The following is a 13,219-nucleotide window of genomic DNA, read 5'->3' as shown; positions in this document are numbered from 1 at the left end:
CTGGCCGCCAGAGGTGGCAGGACAGGAAGAAAGAGATGGATGGAGAGCTCCAATGCGCCCTGGCCCCAAGAAGCTACCGGAGCGCAGCCACCCAGTCAAATGACAGGCGTCTGGGCAAACCAAGAGCCAGTGTCCGGATGGTTACAGCCACAGGCCCCGCCAAACAAAGGGAGCGCTTGTTGGCAGAGGGTGGACCAATGAGAAGGCACGGTGCGGGCGTTGAGGGTGCACAGAAACCACCGCTGTCTGGACTTCTCCTACTGCCGCCTGGAGTGAGGACGGCGGTGACCTGCAGGCCTTGCTGTTCCTGTCGCGTGGCCCCCTTGGCTGGGCTTGACTAGGCTTGGCTCTTCCCTCCCACCGTTACCAGGACGACCGTCTCCGCACAGCCCAGGCTGCCCCGACCGGCGCCATGAGCTCCCCAGACTAGGTGTCCGTTTGGGGAGCCAGTTTCAGGTCAGAGGGTGGCGAGCAGGCTGGCGCCTGCAAGGCCACTTCAGGAGCCCCTTGGGGCCACAGGAATGTCCACGGTCTCGATTTGGGGATGCTGCACAGCAGCTAGGGTGAGGGTGAGGGCAAGAGCGGGTTCACAGATCCGGAGGGCTTCAGCTTCAAGTCTGAGAGCAAATTGACAGAGCAGGGAAGGGTGGTGCTCTGGGGCTGGGAAGGCCGGCCTGACACCCCAGTAGACGACCAAGGGGACTGTGTGGACTACTCGTCCTACCTGACTGACGAGCCAGATGCCATCGTGCCGCTGCCCAGCATCCAGGGACACACGTCCCCAGAAAGCGCCGCTGCCAAAGGGTCCACTGACATTTGCGCGGACCTGGAGGTCGATCCCAGTGGGAGTGGCGCCCTGGGCCCCAGTCCTGGAGAATGGCAGCAGGCCTCTGCCGGCCCTCTCCACCTCAGTGATCCTGGGCCAGGCCCGGCCTGGGAGAATCCAGAAAAGGGGCTAGAAGAGCAGATGGAGAATCGGCGTGGATCCCCAGCAGCCCTCTGCGAAAAACTCCGCAGTGCCGTCTACCCACGAGTCTGATTCCGCAGAAGAGAGCAGCGGCTTACCATTGATGTGGGTGGGCATTCGCCACAACGAAGGAAGCCAGGCCAAGCCCTGCAGCCCCAAGAAGCCAGCAGACACATCCAGACACGTAGACTTCCACTGCAAGGAGAGTTACCTGACCTCTGCTCCCCGCGGACTCACTCCAGTCATGGAGAGGCCAGCTGTGGGAGAGCTGGAGGACTCTCCCGGAAAGAAAATGCAGAGCAGGACCTGGGGAAAGGTGCAGGCCAGGCCCAGCTGCTCAGGAGCTGCCACTGCAGGGGCTCTGCCCTGGGGCCCTTAGAGGAGGAAGATGGCCCAGGAGAAGTCCCTAGGGGGTGCCTCTCAACTGGCCCCGGGGAGAGCCTTTACTGCCTGCAGAGAGAGACTCCCTCTGTGGAGAGAGGGCCACTCCCTCGGAGCCGGCCACCTTCCTGCCATTCTCCGGTGTACGGACACACGGGATGTCCAAGAAACCCCAAAAGCCTAAGCACAGCAACCCTGGGAAGAAACCTGCAGGAAGGAAGACCAGGGAGTCCCAGGCTGTGGCCAGAGAAGATAATGACCCAAATAGAGATGCAGTCCCAAGGGTCCACAGGAGTAGGCCTTGGGACTTGTCGCCCTCCTTTCCTTCTTCACCCTCCTCCTCTTCTGTCTCCCCCCACGTCTCCTCTCTTCCAGCACACACCTGTTTACCCATGTCCCCTCTGTCCCTTGCTCGAGGGTTATCATCAGGAGCCCAGGGACACTAGAATGCCCAATCGGGGTCTTCATCGTAGGGGCACACGTTAAGGGGAGCACTTGGTGTGTGACGGGCATGCCTTCGGACACTCTGCAGGGGTTCTACTTCCTCCTCCATGGGGGAGCTGGGAAGGAAGGCAGGGCTGGCAGCTGGTTTGGATGAGGTGACCCCTTAAAGTGTGGGCCGCAAAGCTGGGGCGTCTAGGCTCATCAACTTCCTGATTCCTCCTTCCTTAGCTGTTGCCTGAGCCACCTGGCAGGCTGCCTGCGCTATCTCAGTATCCCCAGTGTTTTCCCTGGCTGGGCTCTGCCTCCTGGCCTGGGGCTGACTGAGGGAGAAAGTGCTAATGAGATTAGGCTCTGGAGTCTCCATCTTACCACAATCCTTCCCCACCTGAACTCACCGCCCGCCCCCACTGCCAGCCTGACTCAGACATTTCTGTTTTAGCTTCCCACACACAGGCCAGTGCTGCCTCGCCTGTCTGTGCGTCATGGAGAATTCAGCAGTGGTGACCCCAACATCAGAGCTCCCCAACTTCTGGGATGTTCAGAGCCCTCAGCCTACAGCCTGGGAGGCCTCGTGTCCAGACACCGTGCACCCTCCGGTGAGTCTTGCGGATTTGATAGGGGTGGAGGGGAGAGGGGTCGGGAGGGAAACCTCTGGTTCTGTCGCTTCTGGGGGCTCAACCTTGTTCCCAGGCTTCCCTGCCCACCCAGGCAGCTGTCCCACGGGAAATGGGGTGTCGACAGGACTGGCTTTAAGCCACATCCACCTCTCAGTGGGGTTTGTGTGGTAGGGGGCAATTTGGAGCAGCGCCCCAAACTCCAACTCTGGAAGGAGACTTTTGGTGGTACAGAGCCCTTTTCTGTTAAGTCCTGCTCAGCCACACTGGCCCTCCCAGGGCCTGACTGTGGCTGCCGCGCTGCTGGAGTCCAACCCAGGGTCACAATGCTAGGGGGGCCACAGGTACACATGGGCTTACACTGGAGAACAGGGAAGGCAGTCCCAGAGGGAGGGTTGGAGTTGCTGGGCAGAGCATGGGCAACATGTTGCCAGCAGAGGGTGACGGTGCTTCACTTTAGACCCTGCCAGGCCTTTTCCACCTCACTGGGAGGCTTGGAAGCTGGATTTTGTGTTCTCTTTCAGGTGACCAGCAGCCACCTGTCCATCCTCCAAGACCAGAAAGGCAGCAGCAGCCCTCGGGAGCCCAGGACTGTCCTCGGGTAATGCTTTGTGTGGCTCTTGGAAATAGAGGTCCACACTAGATGGTGGGATCTGTGTCCAGGTTAAACTGACTTCTGCGTCCCCCTACCCCCCACCTCCACCTTCCACACCCCATGGAGAGAGGATGCCTCCTTTCCATTGAGGATTCTGTGCCAACCCACCTCACCACTGGGCTGCAGGCTATGGGGGCTGTACGGCCTGGGGGAGAGTGGGAGTCCGGAGAGAGAGCAGGCCAGAATTGACTAACCATTTCTCTTCCTCTAGTGTCTTCTGGTCTAGTGCATCCAGCTGCAGAGGGAAATTGAGGACCTTACACAGCAATTAGGTATGATGGAGCCCTGGCCGGGGCAGGGATGGACAGCGGTGTCTTTCTGCAGGTGCCGGGGGCAGGGGTGGGCTGCAGGTACAGGCGGCGTCACTGGGACTGACTTTCCTCTGCGGAAGAGAACCAAGCAAAGCCTGGCCCTGGAGCCTTCTGTGCCTTTCCAGCTAGGGGTGTGCACAGACAGCAATGTGTTGTCTGAACTCCATGTACACTTGGTCCACAAGTCTCAGAGATCTCCTTCGCTTAGGACGGTTAGAGATACCACATGTGTTTTCCCTTTAACTGCTGCCTGGTATGGCTTGTATGGATTTTTGCTTACTGGCTGGCTTATCTGTCTTTGAAACATGTTCTGAACGGTTCTGGGTTGCCCCAACACCTGAGAACCACTTTTCCACTTAGAAGGCATTTCCACATTTAATTCAGGTGATGGGTGGGTGAGTCAGTCCCAGGGCTGGTGGGGTTTCGCGTTGCAGAGCTAGGTGGTTCCCCACGGGGGCAGGGGGTGGGTTTCTGTATCCCTGGGTCTGGAGTGCCCGGTTCTGCCTCTCTGTTTCAGCGGCCATGCAGTTCCTCACTGAGAAGTTCCAGGACCTTTGAAGTGAGTATGGCACACACCATGCCCCTTCCCACAATCCTGGTAGCTTAGGAGGGCTGTAGGCTGGCCCTGGCTGGTAGCCCATTCCTGAGCCTGCTCTGTTTCACAGGTTTGAGCCAGCATCTTCCTATAAGACGAGCAGCTGGTACCTTTGGAGATCTGGAGCTGCAGCCAAGCAGGTTCCCTCCGTATCCTCTTCAGCCAGGGCTTTTGCTCTTCCACTTCCCAATGCAGTTCAAAGCAGTTTGAAATAAAGTCATTCTCATATTCTGTGGTCTGTGATCTGCCCTCTCTGCGACTGTTGGGAGTGTTGGATTCAGTGTGTTGCTCCCTTCCCTGACACTTAAAGAACAGTTCCCCTGGGGCTCTGTGGTGGGCCCTCTCCTTGCAGGGCACCTGGGCTGGCCTCTGAGCAGCAGCCCTGCACTCGGGCTCACTACAATGCCATGGGTCTAGGTGCTGTGGGGGCCCTGCCTGGCCACAGCAGCATTTCCTGCCTTTCCCTTACATGCCCTGCTCATGTCCCTCCTCTTCTCCTCTTACTTCGGGGTCTCACAAGTCCCCTTCTTCAGCGCTATCCTCTCTCCACTTCTGCAGGAACTGATGGCCTCCTAGAACCCTGGTCTTTCTCTTCTTTTCTCCTGCAGTTCACTGTCTCTTTTTTGCCCTGTCACCATCCTTTCCATTGTGAGCATCCTTGCTCTCCCATGTGGCTTGACGCCGGTGGTCTTTCCTGCACGGTTTTTTCCGTGCTGTTGAGGACCACGTTGGAGCTTATCCTCCCACTCAGGAGACCAGTCCTCTTTCTGGAGCCGTTATGTCCCTCTGGTGCCACCACACACATGGTCAGGGCATCTGGGCCAGAAACCAGGTAGCATCCTCAGTTCCTCTTAGCCCTCATATTTGAACCTCAGTTACCAAATCCCATCAGGTCTCCTCCTTAGTTTCAGTAGCCAGGCGGAGACAGAAGCCACATCCCAGTGGGCGGCTGAGCAAAAGGGAAGGTACATGGAGTGCCGAAGAAAAGGGCAGGGTAGTCTCTTGGTTGGAGGTGGGGGCACTGAGTCTGTTCTGGTGCCTGCAGGCCAACCTTGTAGAAACTGCCCACTGGCAGCTACACGGAAGGTGGATTCCTCATCCTTGGTGTCCTATAGGGAGCCAACAGTCCCTTCTCCAGCCAGTCAACTCCATACCCTTGATTTGAAAATGGCAAGGGTGGTGTGGATGCTAGGCAGGGCAAGTGTGGATGCTAGGCCCGGCTGTTCTTTGATGGTCCCTGTCAAATACTGTTCCACCACCCGCAAGGCCTCAGGATTTTGTGGACGTGATATTTCTGCATCCCTGATCAGTCTTTCAGACCGCCGCTTGAGGTTATACAAGATTTCCTCGAGTTCCCTGTTCTGCCTTCACCCTCCCTGAGAGTTGGGATCACCCGCTTCCTTCAGCCAGAATCCTGGGCTGGGCAGGCCTCAGATTTGGGCACAGATTCCAGTTCCAGTGAGGAGGTGTGGGTAGGTTCTGCCAGCTCCCATCGCCAAGAGACTGGGTGTTGAACAGACGAAGACAATAGAAATGCAGATACCATTCAAGGTTAGTGTGTGTGTGTCTGTGTGTGTGTGTGTGTGTGCGCGTGCGCCTGCTTGAGCATGCCCTTGCAAGCACCCGATTGGGAATCAAATTAATCATGGGTGCTGTCCCTTGAGGGAGAAAGGGCTGATTGACAGAGTGGAGGCAGTGGTGAAGGATACCTGAAGGATGGAATGCACAAAAGCAGGGCTGGGATTCACTTTTTACAAGAGGTGTTGTTCAATTCTAACACCTAGAAGGCTGTGGAGTAGGACGAATGGGACATCCCCAAACACAGGGATGGGTGTCAGGCTCTCAGAATGCTGGAGGTGCCACAGTAGGCTCCTGATCCTCCGCGGGATGGATGGGATGTCTCAGCACTCCCGTGTGTGGGTGCAGTGATAACACCACAGTCGCTGGTTGGTGCCTCATCTAGGAATTGGGGAGCTCCTGTGGGAGGATGCCCCAATGCCAGCTAAGAGAGACACGGGCAGGATGGACAGTGAGGGTGGAAAGTAGGGAATCGGGACTGCCCTGGGACAGCTGGTCGGGTTCGGTATCCGCCTTCCCCCATACTCTCTCTGTGTCTCCCTGCCAGGTCCGTGGTGTGAGCTCAGTGAGGGGGACCGTCACACATGCGGTGGGCCAATCACAGGCCTCAGACCTGGAAATGAACTGTGATGGGGACCTACGCTATCCACCTCAAATCCCTAGCCTGAGATGGTTGGCTTAATTCCTCTGGCCAAGGCTTTGATCCTGACACAGATGGTTGTTTCTTGGGAGGATAACACAGCGGGGCGGGCTCTGGAAAGGAAATCTGTCAGGGGCTCTCCAGCTTGGGTTTTTGCCACCGGAGACATCTATGCAGGTTCTGGTTGGGTGAGAACTCCAGCCCCAGGCACTGGCCCGGGGGCCATGGGCCATGGTCGACAGGGTGTGGAAGGGGAGAAGCCTGTGGAGGGAGTTGTGGAAGGCATGAACCCATCCTTTGGCGGCTGGATTTGCCAGCCCCGTCTCTCAGCACACCACCTCGGTTCCATATTCAGACCACCTTATGCACAATAATGGGGCTGTAACATGAATACCCCAGGCCATGGTCAGGTGGAGCCTTCCGGTTCTAGGGGAAATAAGTGCAGAATATGAGGCTCCTCAGATTAGAGGAATCCATTTGGGCCCCAGTGGAGAGGAGGAGGTCGAGCCCCTCCCCTTATTCAGTGCCCGCCTCTTGCTTTTCCCTCAAGTCTCCTCTCTCACCAAGAGGAATGTGGAGTCTGGCCTGGAGAGTCTTAGTCCCCCTCCTGCCTTGTCCTGCCACTCAGTTCATACGGGCTCCAGAGGTCTGCTGAGCTGCGTGCCTGCCCTTGATGCAGCCGCTGTGGTTGAGCCCTGAGCAGAATCCCACCTGCACTCGGTGCCAGAGATCCCACTGGCACATTTCCGGGTGAGACCTCTTACTCGGTTGGCAGAAAAGAGCGTCTCTCCTTCAGGCTCCAGCTGGGTTTGAAGGTATGTGAGTCTCCTCACATGCATGCCAGTCAGAGTCCCCAAGGGTGGCCGTCCAGGTTGTGGTGGAGGCTTAGGGCACTGCGCACGGGGATGTGAGATGGCAATCGTAGGATCATAGTGGTCATGGTGAGTAACAGGATGAACTTTAGCCCACCTGGAACACAATTCTGGGTGAACTCGGACAATCTCATGCCCATCTGTCCTCAACCTGTACACCAAGATCTCCTCCTTTTCCCCATACTTTTTCTCATCATCCGTTTCCTCGAAGGATGAAGCCAGAACCCATGTTTGCCAGGTACGGTCGCATAGGCTGTGGCCACCAGGGTGGCCATGCAAACACTACATGCGGGAATCCAGGGTGCTCAGTTCAGATGATCCAGCATGAACGGCTCCCCTGTGGTTGTGCAATGTTGAAGTCCGGGTGACTACCATGCAGAGCAAGGAACAGAAGGTTGGCAGGGTGTTGGAACCCTCCTGTTTGCCCTATCCCGATCACTACTTCCCCCTTTGCACATCCCTCCAGAAGTAATCACTCTGCTGACTTTTCCAATAATCACTCACTTTCTTTAAAGGATTAATAATTGCCATTTAATAACCCTCACCAAGATATAAAAGTTAGAGGCAGTTAAATGTAAAATTATATTTTTGAAACAACACACACACACACACACACACACACACACACACGGAGAGAGCTCAGAAGTTGGCCATTTGACAAACAGTTATAAGGTGATCAAGCCAGGTAACTACTACCCAGGTCATGAATCTGTACATTGCACTTTTAGAGAGTTACGGTCAGAATGTCTTTCCCTGAAGGAAGCAAAATGCACATGCTACATACTGTGTGATTCCATTTATATGACATTCTGGAAAAGGCAAAACTATAGGAGTGGAAAACAGATTGGTGGTTGCCAGGGTCTGAGGGTTAAGACCAGGAGTTCACTACCAGAGGGCATGAGAGAACCTGGCGGGGATGGCGATGCTCTATATCTATATATCTTGTGCTTGTGTTTCCACAGCTGTATGCATTTAGAAAATCCCATAGACCTGTGCGTAAGTTATAGCCCAATAGTCTTGACTTTTTAGAAAAAAGAATTGTCAGCAATACATCTCAAAAGGAAACTGACACTTAGTCAATAATTTTGTGACTACGAAGAGCATGTTTCTCTCCCCTAATCTGTTAATGTGGAGAATTATGGCACTTTATTTTCTGAAGGGAAATTAAATTTGTATTTTTGAGATGAAGCTAATATTTGTCATGCCACATTAGGTATTTTCCTTTTTATATCCTGAAGGCTTCCGTGTGCTAAGATTCTGGTTCTGATTTTTGCTTCTGCGTCATGAGCCTGTGATTGATCTGCAATGTTTCTCTAAGTGTCCTTGAAGTATTTGGTATCGAGGTTATGCCAAGCTCACACAGTTGAGTGGAGGATTGTTCCTCCTTTTCAATTTTCTGCACGAGTTTGTGTCAAATGGAAGATATGGATTCCTAGGATGTTTTTCAGAATGTGGTGGGGAATCCTGGAGTTTATTCTTGGAAAGCCTTTGACTACTCATATCTTCCTGTAATGATTCTGGAACGGTTCAGGTTGGCTGTTCTTTCTTGTGTCAGTTTTGGCAGGTTTTGTTTCCTAGTGATTGGTGACCTTTTTCTTTGTTTTCAAACTGACTGGAATAAAATAGTCCATAATATCCCCCTTCATCTTAGATTGCATTTGTTTAAATTTCAAAGCCACGGAAGAGTTGCAGGGAAAGCACAAGGAGCACTCATACATATATTCTTCTACTGAATCCTCCAGTTTTTTTTTTTTTTTTAGCGTTTTCTCACATTTGCTTTATCCCTTCCTCCAACCCAACCCCTGTCTTTCTCTGTGTGCGTGTGTGTGCTTGTATTTTCCATTATTTTGTGGACTCATCTGAGATCCATTTGAATCATTAAGATACATCATCCCCAAATATGAGAAAGCATGGTCTTTCATAAAGCCTTAATGCCATTATGACATTCAGGAAATGTAACACTGAAACCACACAATTTTCTACTGTATGATCACATGAAACATTTTCCGATTGTCCCCATGGTCCCGTAGTATCCCTCATAGCTGCTTTCTAACAAAATTCTCTTTCCAACCAAACATCATGCTTCGCACTTAGTTTTCAAGTCTCTTTTGAGATGGGGTCACCCTCTGTTACCCAGGCTGGCGTATAATGTGGAACTTGGCTCACTGCAGCCTTGAGCTCCCAGGCTCAAGCTGTCTTCCCCCGCCTCAGCCTCCTGAGTAACTTGGACTACAGGCACGCACCACCAAGCCCGGCTAATTTTTAAAATATTTTTTGTAGAGACTTGGTTTCGCTGTGTTGCCCAGGCTGGTCTGGAACTCCTGAGCTCCAGCTGGGTCTCCCAAAGTGCTAGGATTATGGATGTGAGCCATGGTGCCCGGCCCGTCAAGTCTCTTCAGTGTGCTTTAAAGTGTGCTTTAAAACAATGTTTAAAATTTCCTTTAAACCAGTGCAGTTGTTGTCAGGAAGCCCTTGAACTTGGGTTTGCCGAATGTCTTCCTTGTGATTAGACTCAGGTGGGTTTAACATTTTTGGCAGGACTACTCTGTAGCAGATGTGCTGTCCTTCTTGGGGCATGACATCAGCACATTCTCCATATTGGTTTGTCTTATGACTGGTGATGTTCATCTTGACCATGTGGTCAGGGCACTATTCCAAATCACTCCACGTGAAGGTGCCATCTTTTCTTTGTATTGAATTAGCCATGTGCTGTTACTGCATGAGCACTGTGTGATTATCCAGTCCCCCCACAATATCCTCTTTGTATCTTTTGGATATCTGCATATGATATGGTTTGGATCTGTGTCCCCACCAAGTCTCATGTCAAATCGTAACTTTCAATGTTGGAGGTGGGACCTAGTGGGAGGTGACTGTATCATGGGGCTGAATCTTCAGGTATGGTTTAGCAGCATCCGCTTGGTGCTGTCCTCACAGTGGCGAGTGAGTTCTCATGAGTCTGATTGTTTAAAGGTGTGTGACGCCGCCCCCTGCTCTCTCTCTTGCTCCTGCTCCTAGCATGTAGCAAGTACCTGCTCCTGTTTCGCCTTCTACCATGATAGCAAGCTTCCCGAGTCCTCCCAGAAGCAGAAGCCGCTACACTTCCTGAACAACCTGCAGAACCCTGAGCTCTTTTCTGTATAAATGGCTCGATCTTGGGTATTTCTTTATAGCAGTACAAGAGTGGACGTAACATGGTTTGTGCTTGTTTCTCCCTTTTCTTTCCTGATAGCGGTGCTCTTCCCCCTTATTTTCTTAACCAGTCTCAAAAGAGTTTTACCAATTTCATTCTTCTTCCAAACACCCAGCTTCTGGTTTTGTGGTTCTTATGCTTGTTTCCCCTTTCACTGATTTCTGCTTTTACTTTGATTATTTCCTTCTACTTTAGTTGGTCTTATCTTGTAACTTTTTCTCATTAATTGTATGCTGTCCTATTTCACATGGTTTGGCTGTGTCCCCACCCAAATCTCAACTTGAATTGTATTTCCCAGATTCCCATTTCTTGTGGGAGGGACCCAGGTGAAGGTAATTGAATCATGGGTGCCAGTCCTTCTCATGCTATTCTCGTGATAATGAATAAGTCTCATGAGATCTAATGGGTTTATCAGGAGTTTCCACTTCTGCTTCTTCCTCCTTTTCTCTTGCCGCCACCACATAAGAAACGTCTTTCATGTTCCACCATGATTCTGAGGCCTCCCCAGCCATATGGAACTGTAAGTCCAATTAAACCTCTTTTTTCTTCCCAGTCTTGGTATGTGTTTATCAGCAGTGTAAAAACTGACTAACCTACTAAATTGGTACCAGTAGAGTGGGGCATTGCTGAAAAGATACCTGAAGATGTGGTAGGTAGCGACTTTGGAACTGGGTAACAGGCAGATGTTGGAGGAGTTTTGAGGCCTCAGAAGAAGACAGGAAAATGTGGGAACATTTGGAACCTCCTAGAGACTTATTAAATGGCTTTGCCCAAAATGCTGATAGTGATATGGACAATAAGGTCCAGGCTGAGGTAGTCTCAGATGGAGATGAGGAACTTGTTGGGAACTGGAGTAAAAGTGACTCTTGTTAGGTTTTGGTAAAGAGACTGGTGTCATTTTGCCCCGGCTCTAGAGATTTGTGGAACTTTGAACTCGAGAGAGATGATTTAGGGTATCTGGTGGAAGAAATTTCTAAGCAGCAAAGGATTCAAAGGGTGACTTGGGTGCTGTTAAAAGCATTCAGTTTTAAAAGAGAAGCAGAGCATAAAAGTTCAGAAAATTTGCAGCCTGACAATACGGTAGAAAACAAAATCCGATTTTTTGAGGAGAAGTTCAAGCCAACTGCAGAAATTTGCATAAGGAGCAGTGAGCCTAATGTTAATCCCCAAGACCCTGGGGAAAATGTCTCCAGGCCATGTCATAGACCTCCAAGGCAGCCCCTCCCATCCCAGGCCTGGAGGCCCACGAAAGTGGTTTCATGTGCCAGGCCCAGTGTTTCCATGAAGTGTGCAGCTAGGGACTTGGTGCCCTGTGTCTCAGCCACTCCAGCCATGGCTGAAAGGGGCCAACATAGAGCTCAGGCTGTGGTTTCAGTGGGTGGAAGCCCCAAGCTTGGCAGCTTCCATCAGGTATTGAGCCTGTGGCTGCACAGAAGTCAAGAATTTAGGTTTGGGAACCTCTGCCTAGATTTCAGAAGATGTATGGAAATGCCTGGATGTCCAGGCAAAAGTTTGCTGCAGGGGTGGAGCCCTTATGGAGAACCTCTGCTAGGGCAGTGCAGAAGGGAAATGTGGTGTCGGAGTCCCCACACAGAGTCCCTACTGGGGGACTGCCTAGTGGAGCTGTGAGAAGAGGGTCACTGTCCTCTAGACCTCAGAATGGTAGATCCACTGACAATTTGCACCGTGCTCCTGGAAAAGCTGCAGACACTCAATTCCAGCTGGTTAAACCTGCTGGGAGGGAGGCTGTATCCTGCAAAGCCACAGGGGTGGAGCTACCCAAGACCATGGGAACCCACCTCTTGCATCAGCATGGCCTAGATGTGAGACCTGGAGTCAAAGGAGATCATTTTGGAGCTTTAAATTTTTACTGCCCTGCTGGGTTTTGGATTTGTATGGGCCCCATAACCTCTTTGTTTTGGCCAATTTCTCCCATTTCAAATGGCGTATTTATCCAATACCTGTACGTCCACTGTATCTAGGAAGCAACTAGCTTGCTTTGATTTTACAGGCTCATAGGTGGAAGGGACTTGCCTTGTCTCAGATGAGACTTTGAACTGTGGAGTTTTGGGTTAATGTCGAAATGAGCTGAGACTTTAGGGGACTGTTGGGAAGCCATGATTTATTTTGAAATGTGAAGACATGAGATTTGGAGGGGCCAGGGGCAGAATGATATGGTTTGGCTGTGTCCCCATCCAAATCTCAACTTGAATTGTATTTCCCAGAATTCCCACATGTTGTGGGAGGGATCCAGGGGGAGGTAATTGGATCATGGGGGCTGGTCCTTCCCATGCTATTCTTGTAATAGTGACTAAGTCTCACGAGATCTGATGGGTTTATCAGGGGTTTCTACTTTTGGTTCTTCCTCCTTTTCTCTTACTGCCAACATGTAAGAAGTGCCTTTCATCTACCACCATGATTCTGAGGCCTCCCCAGGCATGTGGAACTGTAAGTGCAATTAAACCTCTTTTTCTTCCCAGTTCTGGGGTATGTCTATATCAGCAGTGTGAAAACAGATTAATACACTATTTTAAATACGTGCTTTTAGCAGCCTACACATCCCCCTCAGGACTCCTTTACTTGTGTCGACAAGGGTTTATGAGTAGTATTTTTGTAGTCATCCAGTTCCAAATATGGGAAACAACAAATATTACAGCTTTCAAGGAATGGGATCAGTACATTGTGGTGTGTTCATACAATGGAATATTATTTCAGCACTTCATCTAGGAAGTGCTAGATGAGGAATCAAAAGACCTGGCTCTCTCCTAACTTGCTGAAAAGTGCTTCCCCTTTCAGAACCTCCATTTCTCCATCTGTGAAAAGAGAAAGATGGCATGGAACAGTGCTTCTCAACCTGAGGTCCATGATCTTTCTGAAAAAGTGAAAGTACAAAGTACTCCTCTAAGGAATAATAGACACGAATCTTACAAAGTTAGCATCGAATGAAAGAAGCAAGTAACAACACGGACATG

At 51.4% G+C, this 13,219-nt stretch overlaps 1 pseudogene; it reads left to right on the top strand.

The window, feature by feature from the left end:
• The first annotated feature begins 412 nt into the window (after window positions 1-412).
• On the top strand, window positions 413-3,930 carry LOC104653906 (annotated as a pseudogene).
• The last annotated feature ends 9,289 nt before the right edge of the window (window positions 3,931-13,219 follow it).

This window comes from Rhinopithecus roxellana, chromosome 7 (assembly GCF_007565055.1).
Source record: "Rhinopithecus roxellana isolate Shanxi Qingling chromosome 7, ASM756505v1, whole genome shotgun sequence".
Taxonomy (NCBI): Eukaryota; Metazoa; Chordata; class Mammalia; order Primates; family Cercopithecidae; genus Rhinopithecus; species Rhinopithecus roxellana.
The sequence above is the reverse complement of the archived record's forward strand: the minus strand, read 5'-3'. Positions and strand labels throughout refer to the sequence as shown.